General features: G+C 42.9%; 1 protein-coding gene across 3 annotated transcripts in view; it reads right to left on the minus strand.

The window, feature by feature from the left end:
• GPD2 (glycerol-3-phosphate dehydrogenase 2) overlaps window positions 1-17,929 on the minus strand; it is a 310,532-nt gene that overhangs the window by 283,142 nt on the left and 9,461 nt on the right. The gene's annotated exons all lie outside the window — the stretch shown is intronic.

Genomic DNA, 17,929 nt, shown 5'->3' on the forward strand with positions numbered 1-17,929 from the left:
GTACATGAGGAACATACTACTGGATACTGAGTGTTTTACTGTTGTATTTACATGGAAACCGAAACAAGTGGTTTTATTTATAGGGGGGGTTCCCTGCATTGAATTATTCTGCTTCTAAACATTCTATTATTCGAATACTAAAGACTTAAAGGAGTTGTCCATTACTTGGGACAACCCCTTCTCATTCCTCATGTTTGGCCCCATTAAAATAAAAACACCTATACTCACCTCCGGTGATGGTGTCTTTCCAGCGGTGTCAACCCTCGCATTACTGGGGATCACGTGAGGTTATTATGTCACGTGAGCCATGCACCCAATCTGGAGTCCTCGTCCCCACCTTCGGTCAAAATGAACATCAAGAGGAAGTCAGAGAGCAGCCGCAGCACTGACTTCCTGTTGATGTTCAATACGTCCGAAGGAGGGGACAGTGAAGCCAGCACCAATTGGGCGCAGGGCTCACATGACATAACGTCACGTGAGTCCCGGGAGCGCAAGTGCCGACACCGATGGAATGGGGCCGGCACGAGAGGTCAGTATAGGTGTTTTTATTTTAACGGGCCAAACATGAGGAATGAGAAGATGTTGTCTACTAGTTAATGACGCACCCCCTGGGCCATATTCTTTAGGGGAATACCCGGAGCCGGATCAGATGGGGGTTGTAGTCTCCGAGTGGCTGTGACCCGGTCCGTGCCCAGGGTGTCAAGCTCAGAGTATGTGGCAGTCCTACAGATGTTATAAAGTTCGTTATGTCGACTACGCCACCCGTTGGATTGCGGTCACTACGGCCGCCGCTGCAGCAGGGTCCGCTGAGGCTGATGGTGTTGGTGCAGCTTTAGATGGTATAACCCCCAACGGGAGGGGTATGGCCTCAGGGGGTCAGGTGCAGAGGATGGGGGTTGTGGTGGTGCAGCATAGATGGTAATTAAAGACAGAGTCGGGTTGTGCAGTTTAGGGTATTTACTTACTGCTGATGTTCCGGTCACTCCAGCTTCAAGTGACCACCCGAGCCGTGCTGCGTCCACCAGGTCCTGGATTCAGCCAACCCCCAAGCAAGTCCGGAGCGTGACCCTGAGCCCTCCTTCCTGTCCTGTCTTCTGGCCGTCCCCACCAGGGATCCACCTAGGTCCAGCTCCCTCGGGCCTTCTGTTGGGAAACCCTTGGCCTTGGGTTCCCTGACCCTACACGTGGTTTGCCTTCAGGGTGGATGTGGTGGGTGGCCGTGGCAGATCCTGCCCACGGCCTCCGGTCTCTGGCTGAGGTGTGCTTGAGCCCCCACCAGTTTGGGATCCGGTACCCTTTTGCCAACTCTTCACCCTAGGTTTGTATATGGGTTCTCAGAGTTCCTGCTTGTTTTCTCTGGGTCCTTCTGACTCTCCTCTCTCACTCTCTCTGGGCCTGGGGCTGCTTCTGGTCCTCTTCCTCTGGCTTCTCTGCAAAAGGCTGACTGACTCCTCACAGACTGACCGACTGTGGCAAACTGACTCCTCTGCAAAGACTGACCCTGATCTTAGATGGTGCCCACCTTAAATACTCCCTCTATGTGTGAGCTCAGGTGACCAGCACCCAATGAGCTCCTACCTTTACCCAGACTGCTCCCCCTATCTGCCCCTACACTACTTGGGATGTACCACCCCCCTCCCACTCCAGCCAGGAACAGACTCGGTCGTACCTGCACATTTCTAAGTGGGAGTACCGTTGGTCTGTTCCTCGGAAATGGGATGTGTGTAGTGCATGCAGCTTTCTGGGCTCAGTCCCACACTCCATCCTTACCCGGGAGTGGAATATCACACCTCTGGGTTGAGGTGCAATACCCCTGTAGCAGCCGAATCCTCAGGGTGCTACATTAACGTGACCAAACTAATCAAATTAGCGTCAACTGTACATGTTGATATTGACAAGACCACCCAACAATCTATATGCATAGGGGTGTCCTCAAATTCTCCCAATGGCAGATATTGGGCAAACAGAAGGATCATGTTGTTCAATTTTATCTTGCCCAACCCTTTCTCATGGTAGGCAAGTCACAACCAGACGTGTCTGGCAGTGGTTTACTTTCCTCTCCCTATGCATAACACAATCTCATTTGGACAAATGTATTTGGCGGAGTAGGGAGGGATAGCTGACTTAGTTAACACTATTTTGATCAAAAAAGCGGGACGGTCCAACCTCTAGTATTAAACCTTACCTTGCGTCAGCAGACCACAATATAAATGGGGGGTAGAGCAGGACCCAGACCCGACTATTCACACACCTGCCTGTGGAATGCCCCCATTTTTGGGATGTTCATTTTGTTTATATAGCTTTCCACTGGCAGGTGTCTGAACAGTCTGGTCTGGGTCTCCATCTACAAGAGTTAGGGTCCGTCCCGATTGGATGCACCTTGTTGTGGTGGGATGGCTTTTATGCTTTTTTTTAATCAAAATAGCGTTAACTAAGTACCCCATGTTATTTACATGTATTATTACTATTTAGTCAATTACTTACTACAGGGTATTTGCTCATTTTGTATTTATCTTAGGTTTTGTCTGTTAAATGGCCACAGTGTGAATATGCACCTACACATTGAACTTATGCCAACGTATGTTCCGGATCAGTTCTTTGGTTCGGATATCGAAAAAAAAGTGCATGGAAAGCTTTTTTTTTTTTTTTTACTGGGGTTATAATTATAGGGGATTTATAACAAGCAGTATTGATAACACGTTGATAAGACTTCAGTCTTGAGGATGAAATCTAGGACAAATAGGATACAAGTTAAAAAAATGTTTTCCCCCAAAAGTAAACAATTCTTCATCTAGTCAAAGGAACAAGGAAAATTCGGCATTTCCATCCTGCGATTAATAAATATGTCGACTTTATTGGAAAAACATAGAAACTTGGAATCTAATTCACATGTTCAAACCTGACGCATTTTGGGCGCACACAGGCGCCCTTAGTCAAGTTTTTATGTTTTTCCAATAAAGTCTGAATTTTTATTAATCGTTGGATGGAAATATCGAACTTCTCCTTGTTCCTATATCCATTGGCTGTGCTTCATCAGCAGGACAGACACCCACCACACAGACCACAACCGTGATATATGGACTACATAGCGTGGTGAGCTTTTTTTTCCTTTTTTCCATTCTTGGCCTAGTGCAGTTGTAACCTAGTGAAGGAGGAACCTTGGATAAAACAGATAGAGAAGTGTTCCAGGGAAAGACTTTTTAGAAAGAACCAGTTGGCAAACGCAAACTTTAAGGCCGGGTTCAGACAGGCTATTTTTCACAATCTGTATGAAGACCACAGTGCCTGGATTGACTGCAAGTCTCCCTACCAAATTTATGGCCTCATGTGTCTATTAGGCTGCAAGTTTGGGGCTGGAGACCAGTGGTCAGTCCGGGCATTATGATCCATGTATGGACTATAAAATCCAACTGTCTGAACTCGTCTTTATAGTGTGTAATCGATGTGTAACCCTGATAGGAAGCAGCAAAGAGAGCAGCGAGTACACCGGCGAGTCTCTCGCAACAACCAGAGCCAAGAAGCAAGTAAGAGAAGAACTGGTAAGAGGACAGAGACGGCATCATAGTCCATACTTGAGAAAGAAGCCAACAAGAGAGGATCTAGCTCAGCAGCTTTGAACATGTCCTGACCCATGCTTTGTGCCCTTACAGATCAGTCTGCACAGCACTCAAAGAGACTGGCCAAGACAGAAAGGCCAGTGAAGTAACGGTACAAGTACCTGGCAGCATTTAGAGAGCACCTAGTGTATCAGCATGACAAATATTAAGATCCCTCAGACTACATTATTTTAAATATCAGACTACAATTTGCTTCATTCCAAGAAGTTTCTGTAATAAAAAAAAAAGTAAACCGATTCAAAGGATCCAGAGTCTGCATTAAGTCGGCCCTCACCTTAGAGTATGGCTGGACTTATGTACACTTTGGTGAGCCTCGAAGCCTCTTTGTTTCAGGAAATGGAATCCCAGAATTTCCTGACATTGATGGTATATTTATTTGATGTTAAAATTAATTTGTCTGGTTAAGAAAACCTATTTTATACATCATTTAGTGGAACTCTACTTTAAAGGGTTAACCTCATTTTTCTTCAGGAGCGCACCGCTCCCCTGCCTCTCGACTTCCTGCCTCGCCGAGGGGTAGTGCTCCTGAAGATTGACAGTTCAAGCCGGCAGCATGATTGAGCCACTGGTCTAAAAAATTCTTGAGGAGTGCAAGGACCCTGAAGCTGTCCGGAACCAGTTATCTTACAAGTTCTAGAAAGAACGGTCTTTGCCTAGGAGATCGGTTACCCCAAAAAAAACTGCAGATGTGGTCTTTAACGTAGTCAACAAGCAGAAAAATATAACACTAACAATTTCTCAGTTCTTGAGACAGGAGAGGATTTTTAGTAAGAGGTAAATTGCAAAGTTGTTTGTTTACAAGCATTTTGCAATTTTATCCATTTCTCGTTATGAGAGGGCTGTGTAATTCTTCATTTTCTTTGTGTTGGTGCAAAAGGTGGACTGAACGCTTGCTGCTGGATTTCCCTACAGATAATATTAACACAAGAAGTTCCAGCAGTAAGACACTGTGTGGTCAGCTTATTGTCAGGGGAGAGTACCTTTTAACAAAATAGAACTACTCAAATTGGACAACCCCTTTATTGCTGGGAAACACCCTTAAAGCTGCAAAATAACAAGTGGCAGAAGGTTGTTTGGCCTTCAGTCACGCGTAATCTACACTCGGGACCAAACTCGGGACCAGCTCATTTTTCTCGGATGGAGAGAAAATGATTGTGTGACGCTAACCTAAGGGAAATGCTATTTTCAAGAAGAAAGGAGGGGTGACGGACTTTGACACTTTTTGCATAACTCATTTGAATAAGGGTCTGGAGTATAAAAAACAAATAAATAAAAATATTATTGAACACAACTGATCCCTGTTAGCAATTCCCATCAGAGACCAGAAAGAAGAAAAACAAGGATGGAAAAAAAAATAAAATGAAAAAATAAAAAGTAATTGCACATTTGGAAATGCTATAATCCCGTCATGAACATAAACAAACAGCATTATACTCTATAATGACCAATTTAATGTATAAAATATCAAAGATGTATTTATGATTTATATTTATGCAATTTAAATAATATAAAATAATTATTTTTACTAATGTATATTAGCAGGAGTGTTTTTTTTTTTCTCTTTTTCCAATTTCAAGCACCAAATATTTTTTATTTCACTTTCTATTATCAATTTTCTTTATAATAGTAGGAAGAAGAGGTCTGATCTTAGTTTCCATAAAAGTGTGGTGCACAGAAAATAATTTCCTTGTACACACAACAGGAAATTTAGGATAAATCTTCCAGAATTCTGGTTTAATTTGCATAGAAGGCTTAGTTGGACCACATTTATTATGTGCTTTAGACACTTTTAGTGCCTCACTTGGCAAGTGGAAGTGGCTTAAAAGGGGCAGTCTCATCTTTTTAAACAGTTAAATTGCAAAGTGATTTAAAAAAAAAAAAACAAGCAACTTTGCACTTATTAAAAAATCCTCTCTGTTCTTAAGAATCAGGGCTGTGGAGTCGGTAAGCCAAACCTCCGACTCCACGACTCCGACTCCCTCATACACGGCTCATGTTTAAGTGATAAATTTACTGTAGCACAGATTCATCTCAGCTAAAAGTCTAGACCCTTAGATCAGGAATAGGACAGACATTTATAGGACATTTCATAACTTTCCCAAATTCTTATGAAAAAATATATTCCCCACAAACTGCATTGAACTACTGTACCCAATTTATTATATATTTTAGGAGTCGGAGTTGGTCCATTTTATACCGACACCGACTCCACAGCCCTGTTAAGAATGGAGAGATTTTTATATTGTCTCATTGCCTAGGTTACCGGTCAGCGCTGCAGTGTATGAGACATAGCCGGCTCTTTGCCATAGACCTTGTAAGCGCTGCTCTTAATCTGGTGGGATGCTGTAGAGGAAAAGCTGCCTCTAATTGCAATATCGAAGAGTGTACAGTTAGGGCATTGGGCCATCAGCACAACCATGCCACTGGTCTGAAGTGGTAATCCTCAGGAGTCCCCCACCAAGTAGGAAGCTGGGAGTCAGGGGAGTGATGCGCTCCTGAAGACAGAACATGGGATAAACTCTTTAATGGAGAGGAAGGTGCATAGCATAACGTTGCTGCAAAATTTTGAAGCAAAACATTGGCATAAAAAAGTCGACCATGGAGGACGTCCTTCTTATCCTTACAGGGACAGGAAACACAGAGGTTAAAAGCCTTCCCCTCCCTCCACCCCTCAGTGTTATTTCTAAGTACCACACCAGGATGGTTGCAACAAACAAAAAATTTTTTATTACAATTCTATATAACAATGTTACTTCACACTGTATATAAGGTAAGGGGGGGATCTAACTGTGCTGTCAGGATGGACTCCTGGAAATACAATTACCGATAAGACTAATTACAGTTTTCCAGGACGTCCCCTGACAGCACCATGGAGAATACCAAAGTATTGATTTTAGGGTGTGACCACTGCATGGAGAACTTTCCTACCAAATGCCATTCTCTGACTGACTACAACATCTAGCTTGTAATGTCTAGAAAATGTACTTAGGTTAGACCAAGTTGTGGCCGTACAAATCTGCTCCACCGAGCCCCCCCCCCTCTCTCTCTGCCCAAGAAGTGGCCATTGATCGAGTTGAATGAGCCCTCAATTCAACAGGAGGAGACTTTCCTTCTGCCGCATAGGCTAGACATATAGTAGACTTAATCCACCTGGCAATTGTCTTTTTTGATGCTTTTTTAGCTCTATTTCTACCCCCAAACAAGTCGTGATCCTTTCTCCAACCCTGGGTGGCCTCTAAATAAGTGATGACTGCTTGTCTAACATCCAGGGAATGTAAGAAGACTTCCTTTTGATTTTTAGGATTTTGGTAGAAGGATGGAAGTACCACTTTCTGATTTATATTATGGGTAGAATCGACTTTGGGTAGAAAGGATGGATCGAATCTAAGAACTATTTTATCCTCATAAATCTGTAAGTACGGGTCCTTTGTGGATAAGGCCTGTATCTCCCCCACCCTTTTATCAGTTGTAATTGCTACCAGGAAAGCTGTCTTAAAGGTGAGTCTGCCTATGGTCAAGTCTTTGGACAGCTCGTATGGATGTTTACAAAGAGCATTAAGTACAAGATTGAGGTCCCAGGGAGCAACAGATCTCTTAACCCATGGTCTCAATCTCTGAACCGCCTTGGAAAACCTAGCTATCCAAGGATTCGCTGCCAATTGTGCATCAAAGAATACGTTCAAGGCAGAGACATGGACTCTTAGAGTACTTGGTTTTAAACCCTGGTTAAACCCGGCCTGCAAAAAAACAAAATCTTAGTGATATTTGGGTTAGAAACATCGATAGCTGAATCTCCACATTCTGAGCAGAATTTTTTCCAAATTTTACTATATATGGCCGAAGTCACCGGTTTTCGACTGGCCTGTAGGGTTGTTATCACCTGATCAGAAAGTCCCTTGGACTTCAAGATCTGCCTTTCAGCATCCATGCCGTAAGATGCAATCTGTCTACTTCTTGGTAGAACACAGGATCCCGATGAAGAAGGTCCTTCCTCAAGGGAAGCTGGACAGGGTCTTCTAATGCCCTCTTTGCCAATAGAGGAAACCAGCTCCTCCTCGGCCAAAAGAGTACTACCAGTATTATCCTTGCCTGGTCTTCCCGCACTTTCCTTAGTACCCTCGGTATCAGAGCTAACGGAGGGAATGCATACAACAGGCCCTTGTTCCATTGCTGGGATAGGGCGTCTATTCCTGGTTATTCACAGACCAGGTTTTCAACCAGATAGCCCGTCTAGTTGCATTAAATAAGGCGCAGATTCTGGCTGCAAATCTAACGGACTCTGCCGAAGCGTCGGCCATGAAACCTGTAGACATCTTAAGGAGGGGAAGGAATCTGAGAATAGCTTCTCTAGGAACTTTTGATGTTACCTGCTCCTCCAGATTCTTCTACCCACAAACACATTGACCTGGCTACAGCGGTGGCAGCAATATTAGTTTTTAGGATAGCCGCCGACGTCTCCCAGGCCCTTTTTAGAAGGCCATCCGCCTTTCTGTCCATAGGATCCTTCAGGCTGGTGGAGTCCTCAAAGGGGATTGAGGTTTTCCTGACCACCTTTGCAATGAGAACGTCTATCCTGGGAATCTCTTCCAAGGGCTTAATGTCCTCGGGCTCAAAGGGAAGGCGTAATCTAAAGTCTTGTGGAATTACAAGTCTTTTCTCTGCATCCTCCCATTCTTCAAAAATCATGGAACGGATGTGGTTATTTACAGGGAAAACCCTGTGTCTCTGAGATCTTAACCCCCCGAACATCTCATTCTGCACTGTATGCGATGTCTGGGTGTCTTCCACCCGCATAGTGTCTCTGACTGCTTTTAGCAGTTCGTCTGTGTCCGCCGCTGAGAAAAGATATCTTTTTCCCTCCTCCGGTGGATCTGAAGCTGTATCTTCATCCTCCTCCTCCTCAGAAGCAAAAGGGCTGTAACTCTTCCTCTGAGGATAGCTCCATCTCCCACCTCAGTCTTTTTGCCCGGGGTCCCGGCTGAGACATCTGGGGGGAAACTATACCCAAAATGGAGGCCCGAACCTCTTCTCTGATGATTGACCTCATATCCGAAAGGAGGGTTGGTTGTTCCTCCTTCACAATTTTAGAAGTGCAGCCTTCGCATAACTGTTTAAGCCATGCTTCAGGCAACCTGCAATTACATATGGGGCGTCTCTTCACCCCCCCTCCCCCCCGACTTTTTATCTTTAATCCTTCTTTACCGTCATTGGTGGGTTAGCGGAGCCTTTATCCTAAGATAGGGGAACAGCACTGTGGAATTTAGGAGGCGACCCTTTGACTAATTCTGGTGGGTTACCCTTTTCCCCCCCAGATAGTCCTACCCCTACTCACAAGTACCATTGGTGGTTCAGATGGGGTCTCTGGCTTTCCCAAATCCTCCATCATGCAGTCTCCAGCACAGCAGGTAAGCCAGACACAGGCAAGCGCTTTTATACTTACCTGTCTGATGTCTTCCCTGCCTTTTGTGTTCCATCGTGGAACGCACGCCGACTGCAGCTTTAATTTTCAAATTTCGAGCTCTGCCTCACGCGCACTCCCGTGACGTCACCGGAAGTGTGCGCACACGTGGCCGGAACCAGATGCGGAGGCAGGCGCTGGAGCAGAGAGCCCTTGCAGGGAAGGGGCTCCTGGGTCAGGCTGCTTCCCAGGAGGAAGGGGAAATTCTGAGCCGCCCGATCCCCTAAGCCCGCATACAGGTACGCTCTTCTGCGCACCATACCTCTCTGTTCCTATCCTCACAGGGACAGGAAAAACACTGGGGGTGGAGGGAGGGGAGGGCTTTTAACCTCTCTGTTTTTCCTGTCCCTGTAAGGATAAGAAGGACGTCCCCCATGGTGCTGTCAGTGGGACGTCGTGGAAAAACCCTTTAAATATAATCATGTTGCACTACATCAAAGTAATGCAGAAATCTTTTGAAGATCTTATGAAATGAAATCTTTTTATTCCTATGCTGAGTGAGCAACGGTTGAAAGCTATGAGTCGCCAACCACAAGATCTTATAGTCCGCTTTCCCTATGACAACATCTCCACCAGTGATCAGTGTTGTCATAGGGATGTTTATTATATAATGAAATATCCACTTTACAGAGAAAATTAAGAAAACTTTACCATTTCTCAGAACTCCTCATATTCGTAACTTAAACTTCCCCATAAAGGACACATATTTTAGGTTCTGAAGTTCTGACGTAAGTAAAATGCAAAGCATCCATGTTTTACGTAAAATGCCATTTCTGTTCATACTATACAGACAGTTTCATGGGAAGTTTCAAGGAACAGAAAGAAGAAATGAAGTTTCAGTTCTAAAGTGAAGCAAAAGCCATAAGTGGAGGAAGGATATGTAACATCAAGAGCCAAGACATAGCAAAATCATTAAGGGCCGGTGAAATCCCAAAGACGGGCGAAAGAGGGATGTATGACACGTAACACGTTGATGCCATGAGGCGAAACTAGGAAGACTGTTCAAAGGAATTTTCCCTCTTTTGTTTTAAACACATTCATAAATACAACAGGGAATTGTTATCTGGTTTAGAAAATCCCTTGTGAAGCACAGTATTATGGCATTCTGATGTAATAGGGTCTTTTATTTAGGACCCTCATCTGATAGCCCGAAAGCAGCTAGAAAAAGCTTATTTTCCAGGACCCAGAGTAAATGTAGACTTTATGCACATTACATTTCTTTCTATATACACAATGTAATGCTTCATTTGCCCTGTGGTGGCGCTGCAGGGAGATTAAACACTTGCTGCCCTATCGCTGTGATCAATTTAGCAGCCAGAGAATGTAATAGGTAATGAAATTAGTTTTAAGGTGTTCAAATATCAGATGACAAAATTGGCCACAGACTGGACCCGTGTTAGGGTCGTCGGGTCTAATTAGATCAAAGACTTTCATGTGCCCAATGCAATGGATCTTCGCCCAAAATCCTCCTGAAAAAAATGCAGAAAAATACCAAAAAAAATTGCCATAGTGCACAGCAATATCAAACAACATTGCTTTGTGGAGAGAGGAAGAAGCGTGGTATGTCCCAGGGGCTGCCAAAGTATCACAAATCTTAAAAAATAAAACACAGTTGTATTCATACTTCATGCAACATGTTTCAGAGTAGGTTTAATTCCTTCCTCAGGCATAATACCTCAAGAAGGAGTTCAACCTACTCTGAAAAGCAGAGCGCCTGAAGAAGGAGTTCAACCTACTCTGAAAAGCAGAACGCCTGAAGAAGGAGTTCAACCGACTCTGAAAAGCAGAACGCCTGAAGAAGGAGTTCAACCGACTCTGAAAAGCAGAACGCCTGAAGAAGGAGTTCAACCGACTCTGAAAAGCAGAACGCCTGAAGAAGGAGTTCAACCGACTCTGAAAAGCAGAACGCCTGAAGGAGTTCAACCTACTCTGAAAAGCAGAGCGCCTGAAGAAGGAGTTCAACCTACTCTGAAAAGCAGAACGCCTGAAGAAGGAGTTCAACCGACTCTGAAAAGCAGAACGCCTGAAGAAGGAGTTCAACCGACTCTGAAAAGCAGAACGCCTGAAGAAGGAGTTCAACCGACTCTGAAAAGCAGAACGCCTGAAGAAGGAGTTCAACCGACTCTGAAAAGCAGAAAGCCTGAAGAAGGAGTTCAACCGACTCTGAAAAGCAGAACGCCTGAAGAAGGAGTTCAACCTACTCTGAAAAGCAGAACGCCTGAAGAAGGAGTTCAACCTACTCTGAAAAGCAGAACGCCTGAAGAAGGAGTTCAACCTACTCTGAAAAGCAGAACGCCTGAAGAAGGAGTTCAACCTACTCTGAAAAGCAGAACGCCTGAAGAAGGAGTTCAACCTACTCTGAAAAGCAGAACGCCTGAAGAAGGAGTTCAACCTACTCTAGTGAGCAGGACGCCTGTAGAAGGAGTTCAACCGACTCTGAAAAGCAGAACGCCTGAAGAAGGAGTTCAACCTACTCTGAAAAGCAGAACGCCTGAAGAAGGAGTTCAACCTACTCTGAAAAGCAGAACGCCTGAAGAAGGAGTTCAACCTACTCTGAAAAGCAGAACGCCTGAAGAAGGAGTTCAACCTACTCTGAAAAGCAGAACGCCTGAAGAAGGAGTTCAACCTACTCTGAAAAGCAGAACGCCTGAAGAAGGAGTTCAACCTACTCTAGTGAGCAGGACGCCTGTAGAAGGAGTTCAACCTACTCTGAAAAGCAGAACGCCTGAAGAAGGAGTTCAACCTACTCTGAAAAGCAGAACGCCTGAAGAAGGAGTTCAACCTACTCTGAAAAGCAGAACGCCTGAAGAAGGATTTAAACCTACTCTGAAAAGCAGAACGCCTGAAGAAGGATTTAAACCTACTCCGAAAAGCAGAACGCCTGAAGAAGGAATTAGACCTATTCTGAAATGCAGAATACCGGAAGAAGGCGTTAAACCTACTTCGAAATGCGTTGCATGAAGCATGTAATAAAACTTTTTTATTTTCAAGATTTGTTATACTTTGGCAGCACCTGGGACATACTACCCTTCTTCCTCTCTCCACAAAATTTGTCCTCCACCCACTGGGTGTAGTTCAGCAGTCAGGATAGCATCCACATTGTATTAAATTTCAGGCTTAACAGTTGTGCCGCACACAGACCGCTCAGGTGAGAGACTAATTGTCAGTCCAGCCTCCTCTCCTGCTAGAAATATCACACAGGGAGAGCCTCTTTTTCCTTCCTCCAGCAAAACAACAGTCTTCTATACATAAATTAACTTGTTTTCCATACTTGAAAGTATAGCGTAAAAGAAGCTGGAGCAAGATTGATGGCGAAACTGAAACTGGCTCAAGAAAAAGGAGTGGTTACCAGTGTCAGACATGTAATAACTGACAGTCTGCTCTCCTGATCTACAGGTCTCACACTGGCAATAACCCCTTTCATTTACAAGAAACTCTGGAGACAGATTCTCATGGAGATCTATGTCCGGCCCATAGATCTTAACAGCTCATTTACATATTAAGAAAAAGGTGGATTTCTTTAGAACAAGACATTGGATCACAGATATCTAGGTACCATTTTATTCATCTTCCTATGACCTGCAGGCCCATATAGACGGCTCAGGAGGGTTGATCCTACTGATAGATGCCCTTTAAAGACTTCTCTGCCCTAATATCAACTCTACTGGAGACATCAGACGGTGGAAGGTCACTATAGGATCTTAGTAGAATTTTAAGAACCTCAACATAAATTCACTTATTTTCTCGCCTAGAGGACAGAAGCTAGAAAACTACAAAAACTGACTACTTCTTTCTGCATGATGTTATTACAGTGTGATACATAAGATACATAATACCTGTGGATAATTATAAACACAGACACATTATATCCATATTGACACTTTGTATATTACTCTGTTTTATGACAGCAGTAATTCCCAGTCACTCCCTGTAACCACTGATAAATCCAGGCTCTAGGAGACTGATAACGTGGGGATGATCAGCGATTGCCTGTACAGCAATTATCCCTTATTTTCAGGACAAGGTGCAACAGAATCCCTGACACAAAGACTGATGTCCCCATTTGTTAGGGGAGTCGGATTAAGGTCGGCTCTGGTCAAAGGACCTTCCCATTATCATTTCTCATTTCCTAGACGTAATAATGTCTCTGTATTGAAATGTATGGAATAGAGAGTGGGTTATTATGCAAACAAATCAGCAGCACAGAGTATTTCAAGCAAACATTTAAGAACACTGTCAACTTAATGTTATGGCATGACCTTCGTCACCCTTGATGATAACTGATGCTCTCCCAAAGTGAGTGGTTTTTTGCTAAATGGACGACCTACACTATGAAAACCTAAACAAAAGTTAAAGTAAAAGCAAATCCCAAATATTTCATAGCTGGTCCACAATCATCCTCTGTCCTGTTCTACCCATAGATACAGTGCCTTGTGAAAGTATTTGGCCACCTTGAACTTTTCTACCTTTTGATACATTTCTGGCTTCAAACATAAAGATATAAAATTCTAATTTTTGGGGGAAGAATCAACAAGTGGGACACAATCGTGAAGTGGAACGAAATTTATTGGATATTTTAAACTTTTTAAAAAAATTAAAAACTGAGATGTGGGGCGTGCAATATTATTCGGCCCCTTGAGTTAATACTTTGTAGCGCCACTTTTTGCTGCGATTACAGATGCAAGTCACTTGGGGTATGTCTCTATCAGTTTTGCACATCGAGAGGCTGAAATTCTTGCCCATTCTTCTTTGCAAAACAGCTCGAGCTCATTGAGGTTGGATGGAGGGCGTTTGTGAACAGCAGTTTTTAGCTCTTTCCACAGATTCTCGATTGGATTCAGGTCTGGACTTTGACTCGGCCATTCTAACACCTGGATACGTTTATTTTTGAACCATTCCATTGTAGATTTTGCTTTATGTTTGGGATCATTGTCTTGTTGGAAGATAAATCTCCGTCCCAGTCTCAGGTCTTTTGCAGACTCCAACAGGTTTTCTTCCAGAATGTTCCTGTATTTGGCTCCGTCCATCTTCCCATCAATTTTAACCATCTTACCTGTCCCTGCTGAAGAAAAGCAGGCCCAAACCATGATGCTGCCACCACCATGTTTGACAGAGAGGATGGTGTTTTGAGGGTGATGAGCTGTGTTGCTTTTACGCCAAACATATCATTTTGCATTGTGGCCAAAAAGTTTGATTTTGGTTTCATCTGACCAGAGCACCTTATTCCACATGTTTGGTGTCTCCCAGGTGGCTTGTGGCAAACTTCAAACGAGACTTTTTATGGATATCTTTGAGAAATGGCTCTCTTCTTGCCACTCTTCCATAAAGGCCAGACTTGTGCAGTGTATGACAGATTGTTGTCCTATGGACAGACTCTCCCACCTCAGCTCTAGATCTCTGCAGTTCATCCAGAGTGATCATGGGCCTTTTGGCTGCATCTCTGATCAGAGGAACGGCCGGGTCTTGGTGGATTTGCAGTTGTCTGATACTCCTTCCATTACAATATGATCGCTTGCACAGTGCTCCTTGAGATGTTTAAAACTTGAGAAATCTTTTTGTATCCAAATCCGGCTTTAAACTTCGCCACAACAGTATCTCGGATCTGCCTGGTGTGTTCCTTGGTCTTCATGATGCTCTCTGCACTTGAAACAGTACCCTGAGACTATCACAGAGCAGGTGCATTTATACGGAGACTTGATTACACACAGGTGGATTCTATTTATCATTAATAGTCATTTAGGACAACATTGGATCATTCAGAGATCCTCACTGAACTGGAGTGAGTTTGCTGCACTGGAAGTAAAGGGGCCGAATAATATTGCATGCCCCACTTTCCAGTTTTTAATTTTTTTAAAAAGTTTAAAATATCCAATAAATTTCGTTCCACTTCACGATTGTGTCCCACTTGTTGTTGATTCTTCCGCAAAAAATTAGAATTTTAAATCTTTATGTTTGAAGCCAGAAATGTGGCAAAAGGTAGAAAAGTTCAAGGGGTGCAAATACTTTCACAAGGCACTGTATTATGTGGGCTGCAGCTGATCCACAGGGAAGCATTAGACCACGTATCTTCTATTTTCCTCCCCTTTTTATTATGAGAATGGTTGCTAATACACAATTGTCAAAAAGACACTCATTGGAAAAATAATTTTAAAAAAAAGTTTGGCAGCACACCCTGACACAGTTTCTTAAATTGGCTGGCCGCTATTTCCACTACATGTATAGACAGCGCCTACAGGTTTATATTGAACGTCAATGACGTCTGTGATGTCATCAGTGACATCACCCCAATGTATACTGATGTATGTGACAGCTCAGCCCTTATAAATGGTTGCAAACCTTGTGAAATGAATCCTGCCATTTCTCCTCTGAGGATTTTTAACCTGTGACTCAGCCTAGGTACATGATACACCTGCCGGGCAAATGCCAAGTACAGAAGTAGGAGTGCCAGGTTACAATAGTTATATGGTGATACATACCCTGGTACTGCACCACTGCCATTCAGAACTCTAGAATAGCCGAATAATGACCTACAAGGTGCCCAAAATAATGGAACAGTGGAAGCCATTCTGCCAATCATGGAGACATGTAGAAATATAACATTTTCGGAATCCCAGAAAAGGAACGCTCTACTGAAAATGGTTAGCCAAGCGCTTGTAGGTTTGAAGATCTGAGCTATGGCCAAAAAAACAGACACTCCGATAAATCAAGTGACCGGTCACCTGTCATAATGAGTGCGGAGGATCTTAAATAGACAGCAAACAGAACAGTCCAAAAAAAAGCAGCTCCAGCACATCTGAAAAAAAAGTAAACTCCATTTTCTTCCAATAAAAATGTCATACAAGGGTGATGTGTCAAAAATCCAGGAGTAACATCCCACAGGAAAACAAACTAGTTGACGCGTTTCAAAGCATAACACTTCCAACTCATTACCTTATGAGAAAGAAGCGTTATCCTTTGAAATTAATTAACCAGTTTGTTTTTCTAAGGGACTTTTTACTCCTGGATTTTGGTTGGCGTGTTTCAAAGCATAACGCTTCTTATTTCTACCCTCATGAGTAAAGAGCGTTATCCTTAGAAAAACAAACTGGTTGACACATTTGAAAGGATAGCGCTTCTTACTCATAAGGTTATGCATAACAAGTGTTATGCTTCGAAACGAGTCAGCCAAAATCCAGGAGTAAAAAGTCCCTTAGAAAAAGAAACTGGTTTCGAAGGGACCTGGATTTTGGCTGACGTGTTTCGAAGCATAATGTTTCTTACTCCTAACCTTATGAGAAAAAAAGTGTTATCCTTTGAAACGCGTCAGTTTTTTTTCTAAGGGACTTTTTACTCCATTTCGTAGCATAATGCTACTTACTCATAACCTTATGCGTAAGAAGAGTTATCCTTAAGAAAACAAACTGGTTGACGTGTTTCAAAGGATAACGCTTCTTACTCATAAGGTTAGAAATAAGAATCTTTATGCACCAAAACGCATCAACCAAAATCCAGGAGTAAAAGTCCCTTAGAAAAACAAATTGGTTGACAAGTTTCAAAGGGACCTGGATTTTGGCTGACGCGTTTTGAAGCCTGACGTTTCTTAAGCCTAATCTTACGTTATCCTTTCAAACGTGTCAACCAGTTTGTTTTTCTAAGGGACTTTTTACTCCTGGATTTTTGATTATTGCATTATTTTCTTGCATTAAAAAAAGTTCACATTTTTCAGATGTGCTGGATCGGCCTTTTTCAGACTATTCTAAAAAGGCACTCACCACATTTTCGCTCTTAGTTTCTAGACCCCTAACTGATGGCATCTATTAATACGTTGAAATACAGAGAAATACCCACAGTCCCAAATTTTAAAAGTCAAATCTAATAGACTTAGGGTGGTATCAAAAATAATGAAAAAAAAAAATAAAAAAAAAAACTATAGACCCCTCTCAGATCAATGTTGCTCCCCCACACTCGGTACTGTGTCCCCCTGCCAGTCATCTGGCATAAACATCCAGTGGAAAGTGAGAAAAAAAAAACAACACCTTATCTTCTCATTCCCACCGGATGTTTATGCCCGGCAAGGGGACACAGGACCGAGTGCGGAGGAAAGGAGATGGTTATGAGTCACTTCTCCGGTGTCAGCCATTGATAGGGATGTGTTACTCCCACGCACAACTCTTGATGACTCCTAACTCTCAAGCTACAAATATTATTTGTAGAAATTCCCACATTCTGATGCCGGCGGCCGATATACAGAGATGAGTGGGGCTCGTTGGGAGTTTACTAAGAATACTAGGATTAGACACAGTGAGGTGTTTAAATAAGTTCTGGGGCGGTCCTGTGCTTTTATAAGCACAATTTTTTAGTGATTGCCAATCACTTTATTATTTACATTGATGGGGATATAGTTTACAATATGGGAGGCATTCTCTCATATATGTTCCCAAAGCACGGGCATTTTTTTTTAATCTAAATGCATCTATTTTGGGCTAAAAATCATTTTTGCAATTAGGTTTCATTAAAAATGTTGCACTGTTTGGCTTTTACAGTCTGTTTTCATTACTTATTGTTGGCTGCAGAATGAGAAACCTGAGAAATAGTCAGTGAGTTTGTAAGTCGTATCTGTCTTTCACTGAGCTCCTTTGTGGTGATTTATGATCATAGACCACACCAAAGTTGTACTGGACTTTGATGTCATCATAAATCATGTAAGAGGAGCTCAAAAAAAAAAAAAAAATAAAAGCAGAATAAAATGGCTACACACTCCCCGTCAGAATGGATTCTCCGTTTACTAATGCCATCTTTTAGGGTAGCAAAGAACCTGTAAGAGCAAATGGTAAAAAAAAAAAATAATAATTAATAAACCCAGAATGCAAAAATT

The sequence above is a fragment of the Phyllobates terribilis genome, unplaced genomic scaffold, assembly GCF_046119375.1.
Source record: "Phyllobates terribilis strain yellow unplaced genomic scaffold, ASM4611937v1 Scaffold_9__5_contigs__length_417890890, whole genome shotgun sequence".
Classification (NCBI taxonomy): domain Eukaryota; kingdom Metazoa; phylum Chordata; class Amphibia; order Anura; family Dendrobatidae; genus Phyllobates; species Phyllobates terribilis.